The sequence below is a fragment of the Hirundo rustica genome, chromosome 9 (assembly GCF_015227805.2).
Source record: "Hirundo rustica isolate bHirRus1 chromosome 9, bHirRus1.pri.v3, whole genome shotgun sequence".
Lineage (NCBI taxonomy): Eukaryota > Metazoa > Chordata > Aves > Passeriformes > Hirundinidae > Hirundo > Hirundo rustica.
This window is the reverse complement of record NC_053458.1, coordinates 18,770,536-18,783,649: the sequence shown is the minus strand read 5'-3', so window position 1 is coordinate 18,783,649 and position 13,114 is coordinate 18,770,536. Positions and strand designations below refer to the sequence as shown.

The 13,114-nt window shown below is 40.3% G+C and overlaps 1 long non-coding RNA gene across 1 annotated transcript in view; it reads left to right on the top strand.

Moving 5' to 3' along the window:
* Positions 1–1,281: 1,281 nt before the first annotated feature.
* LOC131378598 (uncharacterized) overlaps positions 1,282–13,114 on the top strand; it is a 62,747-nt gene continuing 50,914 nt past the window's right edge. The window contains exon 1 of the long non-coding RNA XR_009208115.1: positions 1,282–1,531. This is a non-coding gene — a long non-coding RNA (uncharacterized LOC131378598). The remainder of the gene's footprint in view (positions 1,532–13,114) is intronic.

The window sequence follows — 13,114 nt, the reverse complement described above, 5'->3', positions numbered from 1 at the left end:
CAACACATATCTGAATCAAAGATGATTGACTTGGGCATCTAAGAAGATAATGTCTTTTTTTTTGGTTGTTGTGTGAGAGAAAAGTGCTGTCTCCGTGGCAAAATATCAGCCTGCTTCTTCCGGGAGCACTGTTTGGTGGTATTGGCAAAGGTCGAGTTGATCACTGGGCAGGGACTGGTTTCTCCAGATCTACTGGTCATGGAAGAAGAGAGTTGGGTTTTAGCTCTTCAGAACTGCTTCTGCAGAAATATCCATGCAGCCCTGGGGAAGCGAGCATGTGGCAGAGCACTTCCAGGACATGCACTGTTATGAGATAGGAAGTGAAGCAACACGAAGTCACAGAGCATTCACAGCTGCTTGAATATGACTCACACCTATGTTGAAACAATTAAGAAGTGAGATTGCACCTCTTTTCGTTGGTAATTCTCAGTTTTGGGAGAATTTCCATAAACCAAACTGCTCCAGTGATTTTATTTTAATGTTTATTGAAAATGTTCCCGTCACAAGCTTGTAGAAATAGTTTCCTGGATAAGCAAAAGATAAATGGCTGTAATGCACTTAAACATTGACTGCTTTTCTGACAACAAAGACCCTGAATTAATGCTTGTTACATCTGCAGACTCCTCAATCTCCTTGGGATTTAATTAGAAATTTCAAGGACATGAGTACTTTACAATGCTGAACGTTTGCAGGGAGAAGAGTTGCTGCAAAGAGGAATGGAGACGGTAGCAGTTTCTGGGTGGAATGGGATTGCAATATGTTTTAAGTTCAACTGACTTCTGGACTGGCAAACTGTCGTTGCTGCTGTGATAAGCTCTGGCTCTGCAGATCTCGGTTACTGCACCTTTGACCCTATGCAGACCCAAGAGCAGAACTGGCTCCTTGGCTTGCACTTTCCTCTGCCACCTAGAAAGGAGGTAGTCTCCTATGGAAAGCAAGGATTGTCAAGCCCTGTTTCACTGGGCTACTTTGAAAAGCTTCAAGGACAATGATGTTTATCCTTGTATTTGTGGAAACACTGTCTGTGGGATTGCACTCATTGTGAATTTCTACCCCAGCATTTGCAAAAGGAAAGGTTCTTGCTTATTCTGGTTCCAGTAGTTGTGATAGTAAATAAGGACATTGGAGCTAGGGGAAAAAAAAAAAAAAAAAAGGATATTTCCTTGTGAAAGCTACCCAGGACATCTCAATTTCATGGCAAGGAAGCAGGCTTCAACAGAAAGTGGACTCTCATTTCTGTTCCTGAGATATCCTGCAAATAATAGAAGTCTGATGGATTGCTCTGGCTGGTAAAAGCAAATTCAAACCATTCAATAGCACCAGTAAGGAATTTCTGGAATACCCATAAACAGAGAAGTGACACACTTCTAGCCTATGGGGAATAAAACAGGAAGGAGAAAATAATGAAGAAAAAAAAAGAAGAAGCAAAAAAAGAAGAAGCTGCTGCTTACTGCCCAATGCAAGCTAAAATTCTTGTCAAGAGAGACAAATTGCTTAATACCCATACAGTGCTTTGAAGATCTAAAGTACAGTAAGTGTTATTATTATTATTTTTTTTACTACAGCTAAGAGCTGAGATTGCTCTTCTAAATGGCTATACTGAGTTTGATATTTAAAACATTGTATTAGAAAAAGGCCTGCATGAAATTTTTCTGAAAAGGAATGGATGATACGGTACATTTATCAACACAGTAATAAAGCATTTGCAATTAGACCCTCAGCTTTAAATGGGCTTGGAGGAAAGGAATTTCTGAGTCAGCGTGCGGTGTCATCAAACATATTTAAGGGTAGTTTAATAACAGCCTTTTCACATCCTTTTAGTGCATATGACTATACAAATGAAAAAAGGAAAATTGCTGCTGGGGGTAGGAGCGCGCTGTGTTCATGTTATTCCACACCTCTGACTGTAAGTACTGCCATCAGGAGGGTGAACAAAGCATGACCAAGAAAATGGGCATCATAATTGTGCAGTGATACTGCTAATGCCCATTTTTTGGGAAAGCTAAGTGGTTGCTTGTCAGGGGTAAGCACACAGAACCTCCACACATGGCTGTGCTGTCCCCCCTCAGAGATCTACAATTCTGTTAATGAAAGCTGTGGTGTCTTTCCTAAGCTATGATTTTCAAGTACTGGTGTGTATGAAGTAGTTTCTCTGCTGTTATTCCTTTGAAGTGAACAGGAATATCTGGACAGTAGATGTTGGCACAGTCAGTTTTAAGAGTTTGAAAGGCTTCATGAAAACTCTACTCCTAATGAGCAGCCAGTTTAATGCACCAAAGTTTCGCAGCTGTCACACTGCTATGCTGAAAATCACTGCACTCTCAGTTACAAAACATTGCAACGCTGGGATCAGGAACAGATGTGCTGGTCATTTGCTATAGAATCAGTAGCATTGTCTTTATCTTTTCTGGGACAGAAAGGACTGCTGGGGCTGGGTTGTGAGGATAAATGTGATATTAAGACTGCTGTGACTCTGTGTGACCAGGCCTGGATTACTGTGGATGGGCAGAAGTTCTTAGAAAATCGAAAGGACCTGGGAGCTAAACTTCCTGGATTCTTTGAAAATTCTTGTTTCAAAAGTCTCTTTTTGTAAAACCATGTTTCCCATTTCATTTTAACTGTAGTGAATAATTTTGTAGTAAGTTATCCTGGGAGCTATAAATATACAACATAAATTATAATGTATGTCTACTTAATATTAATTTGATTTGTTGAGCAGCATTTCTATTTGCCTTCTTATAGCAGATAAACATAATATTAATATATCTACAGCACATTAGACAGATTTGGGACTGAAATTCCCAAGTTCAACCTGGAAGTAAGGTTGGAAGAAGGTAACATTTTCAAACAATAAACCTCACTAAGGAACTTTACATAGTTTCATTTGAAAATTATGACTGTTTTCTTTGCTGACCCTGATGCGTATTGCAATCTATCACATTTTCCATCTCCTACTGTTCATCTTCCTCAAGATGGATAGAAAGAAAATTATATTGTCTTTGAAACAACTGCTTTTTCTTATTCTTACTTCAGTAGTGACAGTGATGGCAGTATTGGAAAATGTCCAGAGCCTCCCACCCTCCTACCTATAACAAATACAAAAAATAGTATAACTTTTCTTGGCCACATTACCTACTGGGACACTGAGATTAAGATGAGGTATACACATTTACTGTGTGTATGTACAGTAAATGTCTGCAAAACTGAAATCGAGTTATCAGCTTAGTATTCTGTTCTGTTTTCAATGTCTATATTTGAAGATCATTTTATCAGAGTTGCACTTATCAAAAAGAATAAACTACTTTTCATAAATTACTGCTTCACATATAGGGTAAAACTGTGTAGATTGCAACTGATTTGCAAATAGAACTTGTCCACCTGTGCTCCTCTCACAATTTCAGTTTGCTGTGACTTTATTTTTCACAACTAATCAGAAATTGTTTCATAGCATTACTGTATGCTATTATGTATTTCCAAGTTTTATCCCAGAGGTATTTGTGTTTCAGTTCTGAGTGAAATTCTTCCTGTACAGTAGGCGATTTGCAGGGTCCTTTGAAATATTTGTTGATAAAAGGTGCTATGTAAATTATCTTTACTACTATATGTCCTCTTCATGTTCCCAGTTCAAATCCACGGGGAAAAATCTTTCAGCAACATCAACAGAAGCACATCTGGTCCACATGCAGTCTATGACAGAGTATTCTTTTGGTTTGATTAGTCTTTCTATGCAAGTTCAAATGTTTTAGACATAAGAAGAAGAAACAAAGCTTCTCAAAAATGAAACCCACTCTACAATGTGTTCAAGATATGCCAAACACTGTTCTCAGTAGGGACTAGCATTAGAGATTTTAAAGGGATTTGGTGAGAGGTAAAATCACTTGTAAAGTCACAGCTTACAAACCACCCGGACTTTCAAGTCAGTAGTTGCTGCAGAAATGCTCCATACTTTGCATATTAAAAGATGACATATTCTATTTTAATAAGTTCTCCTTTTCCCCTGCTGCTGACCACTGGTGCACTGATACAAAGTAAGTGATGACTGTTGGTACAGTTATGTTCTGTGATGCTTTCAGATGGGGGAAACAAGTACTTACCCATGGGATATGCTGATTACCATGCCTGCAATGCAGGCAGAGTTTTCTTCTACTGCTTACAGAAAAGCATGCCAAACTTGTGTCAGTGATTCTTTCCATTGCAGCCTCTTGCGTTCTGAAAACATTTTCAAGATAGAAATGACAATGCCAGTGAGAATTAACCTTGACAGCAATATAATGAAATGTGTGGGAGGGAACACTCAATCTGCAGACTTTGAAAGAAAATTTTATTCCACCTCCAGTCCTGCAAGACGTGGTATTGGACCAAGGACTTTCAGTACAAGTAGCAACAGCACACAGTCTAATTCACGCACAGGGAGAATAATCTCTTCTGGTGCATAAAATATTAATACTCCCGGGTTTTCTCCATCTGTTTTCATGTATGCTTAAAGTGTACCTCTTTGAGGCAGGAAGTGACTTTATTGTTTCATGCATTTACTTGTGCTAGCACAGTCAGACAGTCTTCGGGGGATATAACCACTGCTGTAGTACAAATAATTTTTTTCTCTTGAAGGACTCACAGGAATGAAGGAATGATACTACCCCGAGGCAGAAGAGCTGGACTTGATGGACCTTTCCAATTTAGCATATTCTGTGATTCTGTATAAACTACTTCTTAAAAATAGGTGTATTTTTTGTAACTGAATGCTAGTGTAAACGTTATCTCATTGCTTTAATGAAGGTCAAGATTTTCATGCAATATAACTTGTATAAATCTACTGCAAAATGTACAAGGGCAGCGGAAGGGACTTTCAGTACTGGTGGGAAGACAAAACTAATAATGATGGTAAATGTGGTGAAGGTAGGAAAAGGAAACTGGGCTTCCTGACAGCTCTCAGCTCTGAGGGGGTATGCCATACATGGTTTATAAAGCATGATTCTCCTATAAAACCCAGACAAAAATTCTTAACCCTGAGTACTAAGAAGCTGGACTGCAATTCTACAGCCACGTTTAGGAGGAGCATTCCTATTTGTAATCCTGCTGCAGTAAAGAAGGCAACTCTCATTATATTGCTGTGGGTTTATAGTGCTTCAGGTGATTTTTTTTTTTTTTTTTTTTTTAAGTTAGAGGTATTAATGACTAAAAAAATCAGGAAAAGGGTGATGAACTTTAAATGGCTTCAAGTAAAAAATGGTTGCTTGTCACTTTTGAAGAAATTCTGTGGGTAAATATAAAATTAGAGGGTTTAATGGCCCTTTATAGACCATATGTGTTAACCATATTAAAAATCTAGCAAAGATTAAAAAGTTGCACAAAAGGAGGGCTTTGTCTCTATATAGCAACTTTTAGAAGAAAATTTGATCCAAGGCTGCCTCTTTTTTTCCCTCTTAGTATACTGAGTACCCTCAAAAATTAAGTCCGAGCTGTTACTTTTTAGTTTATGAATAGGTCACAGACAAGAAATAGATTAGACTCCTCTTTGCATATTCACTTATCCTTTATTGTCTTGCTAGTCTGCACTTTCTCAAGTGAGTGGTGAGCATTTTTCCAGCAGTGTGCTGAAGAGCAGAGGCAAGGAATGCCCAGCTTGTTTGCCGCTCTGTTGAAGTATGTTTGTGTTTGGCTGATCTGAGAGGAGAATTACATTGCTCATCAGGGAAGCTAAGATGTGTGTTTGTGTCTTTCGGGTGATGAACATGCGTATCAAACATAATCCATTAAAATATTCCCTCCTGGGATAAAAGTGCTTTTGCAGAGAGAGACTGCTCAAAGGAGATAGGAAAATGGACATTTTTTCCAGGAAAACCTTCAAGTGATTTTTTTGTCTTTTAAGATTTTTTTTTTTTTCATCCTGAATTAAGATAAAAATCAAGAGTTCATAGTCTCTCTTGGGGTAAAAAACTCTGTTTTAAGAGAACCAGATTGGAAATTTTGGTGCTTCTTTAGCTGCTAACAGGCAAGACGGCCATCATCTGGGAATGGTTTTATTTCTCAAATTCCAGTAATTTCTTTCATGCAAGTGCTTTTTAGCTGATGGTATATTTCTTTCATTGTAATTTTGACCAGCTCAAATAGTTAGCCAGGATGGGATGTGGTTAGGAATGTGAGTGAAAGATTGCAAATGTCTCATTTCACTATGCTACGGAAAATTCAATTTCAATTGCTTGAAATTTGAAATTGCTTCCAATTGCAAGGCATCACGAAAATTTCAGAAAATTTCTAAAACGAAAAGGCTCCTCTGTGAGTGGGGAAAACTGGCACCTATTATGGAGGAAAACCGGGAAAGTTTTGTCATTCTTGAGCGGTGCGCGTGTCACGTCAGTAATTCCCGTGAGTGGCCTGGATGTTCCCTGTGCCGTCTGTCCGTGCGGGCTGTCTGTCCATACGGGCTGTCTGTCCGTGCGGGCTGTCTGTCCATACGGGCTGTCTGTCCGTGCGGGCTGTCTGTCCATACGGGCTGTCTGTCCGTACGGGCTGTCTGTCCACACGGGCTGTCTGTCCACACGGGCTGTCTGTCCATACGGGCTGTCTGTCCGTGCGGGCTGTCTGTCCGTGCGGACTCTGTTCACACGGGCTGTCTGTCCGTACGGGCTGTCTGTCCACACGGGCTGTCTGTCCATACGGGCTGTCTGTCCGTGCGGGCTGTCTGTCCGTGCGGGCTGTCTGTCCGTACGGGCTGTCTGTCCACACGGGCTGTCTGTCCACACGGGCTGTCTGTCCACACGGGCTGTCTGTCCGTACGGGCTGTCTGTCCACACGGGCTGTCTGTCCATACGGGCTGTCTGTCCACACGGGCTGTCTGTCCGTACGGACTCTGTTCACACGGGCTGTCTGTCCGTACGGGCTGTCTGTCCGTACGGACTCTGTTCACACGGGCTGTCTGTCCACACGGGCTGTCTGTTCACACGGGCTGTCTGTCCACACGGACTCTCTGTCCACACAGGCCGACTGCGGAGCTGACACGGCCCGAGTGTGGCCGCCCTGAGGGGAGGCCGGGCCGGCTCCGCACCACCCACAGCCGGGCCCGCTGAGCCCGAAGGAAGGGGAAAAGGCCGCAAAGGCGCTGAGCAGCGAGGAGAAAAGTGTGGGAAGCAGCCCTGAGACCCCCGAGCTCTCCTCGGGGAGGAGGAGGAGGAGGCGATCCAAGGGCCGGAGCAGAGAACCGTGAGTCGGACGGGAGCTCCATAACGCCGCCGGCAGGTTCCCTCAAGTCTCTCTGACGAGGTGGTGCAAATGTGTTTCTAGTGCTCGCTTCTTACAAGCCGTGGCAAAAAAAACCCAAAAAACCAAAAAACAAAAAACAAACCCCACAAAAACTCAGGCATGGGAGAGCACGTCCTTCTGAAGGAAATAATGTGTGTTCTTGCCTGAATGTTTTCATATAGGTGTTTGCATTTTAAATCTTCTGAAACAAACAAAAATGTGGTTGCCTAGGAGACAGAAAGCATACGAGCATTAATGATATTTCATTATTGAACTGGGTCATTCACTTTTTGGTCATAATTCTTAAAGCACTTGGAGTCTGATGAGATAGTCATCATCCACACTAGGCATTGCTAAGAAATCTCTGCAGGGAGTTTTTCATAAGGTGAATTCAGCTCCAGTTGGGCTACAGGGAGTGAGAGCCCAGGCGCAGACCACAGCCTGCAGCGAAAGCACAAAGCAGGGCCCAGTGCTAGAAGTGGAGAACTTTCTTTAGTTGCAGTTTCTGGTCACTGGCCTGAGTACAGATAGCCCTCAGCCTCCCCTTACCCTGTTTGCTTTTCCTAAAGCAGTGTGATATTTAATTAGCTACAGTTTGTCTATTTTTATAGTGAAAACAAATATTTACAATTTACATCGTGTGGTGCAACCTGTTAGGTCTGATATGGCCTTAAAGAATATCAATGCAAATGGTTTTCATAAATTTCCACATGCAGCTCCTGCAGAATTGAACACGGGCTGGGCCCTGAGGGGTCCTCTCTGCAGCCTAGAGGTGGGACAGACCTGTGCTGCCTCGAGTTCACTTCAGGATGGTTGCTCCAGCTTCCCAGGCTGTTTATCAGCAAGCAGGGTTTGACTATCTGCCTCTTCCCTGATCATGTCAAGTAAACTACTTATGGAGTGGATGACCAAACAACTTTTAAGCATGGTAGTGTGTTCAAAGTAGTACAAAAAAAATAAGCTACTTTTTCACCTTGCAAAGCTTCCTACTTATTTCTTGTGTGCAGTTACAATATAAAATCGATGTTATTATTCACCTGAGTGTATGCTGTTCGACATAAACACGGATTGCAGAATCAGGTCCTCATCTGAATTATTGAGAATATACGTTGTATAAATCAGGGACTAAATCGATTACAGTCACTGGAGACAAACCAAAATCCTTTCTGTTTTTCAATGTTTGAAGAGGGGGGTTTGTTTGTTTGTTTGTTTGTTTGTTTGTTTGTTTTTTAAATTAGCCTTTACAACTCTTACTTGTACTCTTGACAAATTAACTGAACTTATCCAAACAGAGATCTCATTAGATTTTAATTTTGTGGTCACAGCATAATTAAGATAAGTCATCAAACAGCCCTAAAATCACAGTCCTTTGCACCCCCAGTACTTGGAGTTCATAAAGACATGTAGTCCCTAAATATTTCACACAAATTAGTCTTAAGTATGGATGCTTAAGTAGAGAAAAGTTGTGCTGTGGTAGTACACAGTCATAAGAAATTGTTCTTTAGATATTTTGGTTTTAGACTGCAGCTGGCAGTTCATCTTCATCTGTAACCTACCATTTCTTACTGGGTTTTTGATCAGTCAGGGGCATTATGTAGTTCTGTGTCACATAACCCGAGGCATTCTCACACACCTCTGCAGGGTAGACCAATTTGATTGCAACTTGTAAATTCACCATTTAGGCAAACTGTTGTGTAACTGCAGGAAGATGTCTAATCTCCCTTTGCCCTAAGCTGTCACACATGGCTGGATTCTTGGTGACTGCAAAACAGTGATTGAAGGCAGTGGAAATTGTGTTGCTCTACCAGCTGAGAACCCAGGCCAAAATATATGTGGAAATCAAAACCTCTGCTATGGTCTCTGATATTTTGTGCTACTCCAATGTTTTGTCCTTCTATATGCCTTTACAGTAACTTCTCGTTTGTACTGTCTGGGTGCAAACAGGATTGAGCTCTTCTATAGATGCCTGTTCAAAAGTAACTCTTGGTCTCTGCAGTAGGAAACCAAGGAAAGGTATAAAACCTTTGGTTTCTGGCAGATGAACCTAAAAAAAGTGGGGTGGACAGGGCTCTGGCTGCTGCTGCTGAGACTGATGTGGTTTATCAGGATGCCAATGGTGGCTCCTGGAGCCTGGGGTGTTGTGTCCTCCAGTGTCACACCCCAGGCAAACGTTACCTCAGTGGCTCAGGTGTGCTCAGAGAATGCAGTGCTGCTGTTTTCACTGTCACTTCAGTGAACTGAGTGGGGCTGAATGATTTCTCCCACCTCCACTACAGCTCTGGTGTAGACAAGAGCAGAATGTGCTGCTACAACCATTAGTGTCTGTAGGACCTGGATTTTGGGTTGAGGTTCACACACCTGAGAGGCCAGTGGGTGACCTGGCTACCTGAAGGAGTTTAAGAGTACACGGAAGTGTTTCGAGTTTAAACGAGGTGAAGGAATTGAGGGGGAAATACAGGTGTGTCAAAAATAATCTAAACATGGCTGACAAGGTTAAAATTAGCATTTACTTGGTACTATCTTATTTTGCTGCTCTTAGAGGATATCATTCAATGAGAGTAGAATTGCAGCAGTTAAATGGATTAAGGCCTTTGATTCTGCTTTTTTCTTTTCACCTCTTAGATCTAAAGTATTTTTTACTACTGAGCTGTAACCCAATGCAAGTCTGTGCTATCATTTTTTTGATCCTTCCAGGATCCCTAATCTTTACTTAAAGAAACTCTCATGCTGTAGATATTGCTATATCTTGAGCTCCTACTAAAATGCCACTGAATAACAAGCACTGGATGTTTATATAGATATAGATATATATCTATATAAAATTTACTATCCATTCTCATTTAGTCATAAGTGTTAAATATCTGCCTGGAATAGAAAGGATATTTATTGCGGTGTGAATATTCTGCAGGTGAGTTTAAGTTTTAGAGAAAGCAATTATTTGATTATTTGGATAAAACAATTTTTTACTTGATTAATAATACTGTTTTATTTTCGTTAGTATTCAGTTAAATAATTAGGTAATGTTATGTTAATTGACACACATTCTTTATCACAAAAAAAGCAATGTCAGAAATGCAGTGCAGTTTGCGGTTGCTTTGTAGAAATGCGTCTCTGTGAAACCAACAGACCCGCGGCCTGTGCTCCCACCAGGGGGCAGGACGAGACAAAAATTAAAGAGTGTCACGGGGACAAACACAACAGCCCTGCTCTTAATCCCCGCCAGCCCAAATTTTTGCAAAGGCCCAAGCTCTGCAGTTGTACGACTATCTAACTGAAAGCAAGTATTCTGGGTTTTGGTTTGCTTTTCTTTTCTTTTTTTTTTTTTTTTTTTTTTTTTTTTTTTTTTTTTTTTTTTTTTTTTTTTTTAAGGGGAGTTATGTAAACAATGCTTGGCTTCTGCTTCCGTGAATATATACATATCACTGCCTCTGAGATCCTCTATGTCCTCAGAAACAGAACTCCTATGCTGTATTTACAGAATCTTTTTAACTGTGTAAGGCTATGTAATAAATCTCTTAATTTCAAATCTTGTAAAAAAGTTGTTCTTTAAATCCCCTCTGCAGTGTTTTAGCTATCTTTTTTCCTAAAATTGGAAGATAGACACTGCAATTCAAGACTGTAGCATTATATTGTTCTTTGTAAAAACAACATAGTAGGAGCCTGAGGCTCATCATATGCCCAATTACAGCAGAACTCTGACGTCTTGAGTTTTTCTTGTATCTAGGAATAATGCAGAAGGCAGCCTACTTTCTAAGATATTGCAGTGACCCACTTGTGCCCTGATGGGAGGAGATCACTGACTGAAGGCTGTTTAGCCCAATCATAAATCATGCTTAGCTATGAAAAGAAAAACCAAATGCAAAAACTAAGTTTCTTCATTAAATTGGCAGTGCTTATAATGAATGCTGTTCATAATTAATTATAGCCTAATCCCAGATGATTTGAATACTCAAAGCAAGAAGATTGTGAGAGACTTTTTAGTAATTACACCACAAAATTGAATATCTGTAGAAGGTGAGAATCATCTGAGACTAGAAATGTGTCATCTAGTTACCAGGCCATTCCAAACCCACAGCTGAGGTGTGAAGTCCGTAGCAGGTACCCCTGGGTTACTAACAGTCACGATTTTACATGTATATTACCAGAGGTACATGGTGATGCACCAGCAGCTGTGCTGAGTGGGAGTGGGTTTTCATCCCTCACAGGTTTGGCAGCGAAAAAGCAACTTAAAATTAACAATACACTTAGCTTTGCTGCAGGAAAGGCTTAAGGAATGGGTTTTAGCAGTTACCAGCAAAGGAGTGACCCTTTTGTTTAAGAGAAAGAGATTCTCTTCATGCAACTAAAGACTCCAGTAACTTGAGTATCTCTGGAGTTTTTATTTTTCATTTAAACTTTATGCTTCAGCGTTGCATTTGGCTTGAGACATAAGTTATTCAGGTAGGTCAGCTGTGTCAAACAGGTAGAATAAATGCAAACAGATGTGGAAGGTCTGAATGCTCATGGGGGTAAATAACTGCATGGAGGCCGATAAATACTATTTCTTACTGATCATTTCTGAACTGAAATTGTGAATCTCAGCACTGTGCTCTGACCTGTCAAAACCTAGACAACTGCTTTGGGTGGTGGTGGGTTGTATTGAAAGTATTTACAGGAAGTGATCACAGTGCAGGAGTCAAGTAGCACCTCTGTCACAATGACATGTTTGTGATCATCTGCCAGTTCTCTTCCAAAGCTGCCAGAGACTCTGAGTATGTTTCTTTTATATATCCTTGGGTTCTTTCTCTCATTTCATAACTCATAACTATAGGAAAAAATTAGAAGGCGAGAGTCTGGAACACTTTATAATCTTTACTTTTAAGTACATACAGACTCACAAAGTCATGCAGGCTGAGTAGGATCCAGCATCCAGCCCAACCCACTTCTCAGAGCATCTCTCATACTGAGTTCAATATAGGTTCATCAGGTTTTTGAGGTCTCTAAGTCTGGATACTTCTTGGGCTCCCTGGACAGCCCGTTCTACTGCTTCCTGTTCTGTCACTGTCAAAAACTTTTCCTAGACACGTCAGAACCTTCCATTTTAGTTCATGGTAAGAAAAGGCACAGAGAAGTTAAGCAGTGTCCATGATGTTAAATACTTAGGTAGCATCTTGAGTAAAGTGAGAATTCTGGCAGTTAGAGCTGGGATATGAGAACAATCTGGAAAAATAGCCCCCTTCAGAATATTTTAAATTGAGAACAAGAAATAACTTTTCTAATCTTGATACTCTTTTTCTTCTAACTACTGGACCCAAAAGCTGTCAAACATGAGTTTAAAAGGAATCTGGATTTCAGTAGCTGTTGGAAGATGTAAATACAAGTATTTCTTATGATGAATTAACTTCTGATATTTTTCTAAACTTTATTGGATCAAAACATTTTAAGAGAGTCTTGGCTTCTCAAGTATTTTTCTATTATTTTTAGTATAGAGAGAAGCCTTAAAGGATGATTACATCTGAGGGCTTATGTAATAGTAGGCAATATTTCCTCAAAGAAACCTTTGCTTTAGAGCTGTGACTTGGGGATGCCTAAGTTGCTATTTTTAATCCTAGCATTGATATTACTATGAACTGTATGAATTCTTCCTATGAAAAGAAATATATGGGAAAGAATATGAGATTGTATGTAATCTGATGTGTTTTAATGAAGAAGAACCTCATAGTCAGCACTTAAAACTTGTGTGAGGATAAACCAGATCCTACAGGCGGAATATGGAGGGGAAAAGCAGCTCCAAAAATACCTGTAACACAGCTAAGAATAACGATTTAAATTTATTGTTACATTCAATGACTGTTGTTTTTATACTGAAAAGAACAAATAGAGCAGGGATTACTCT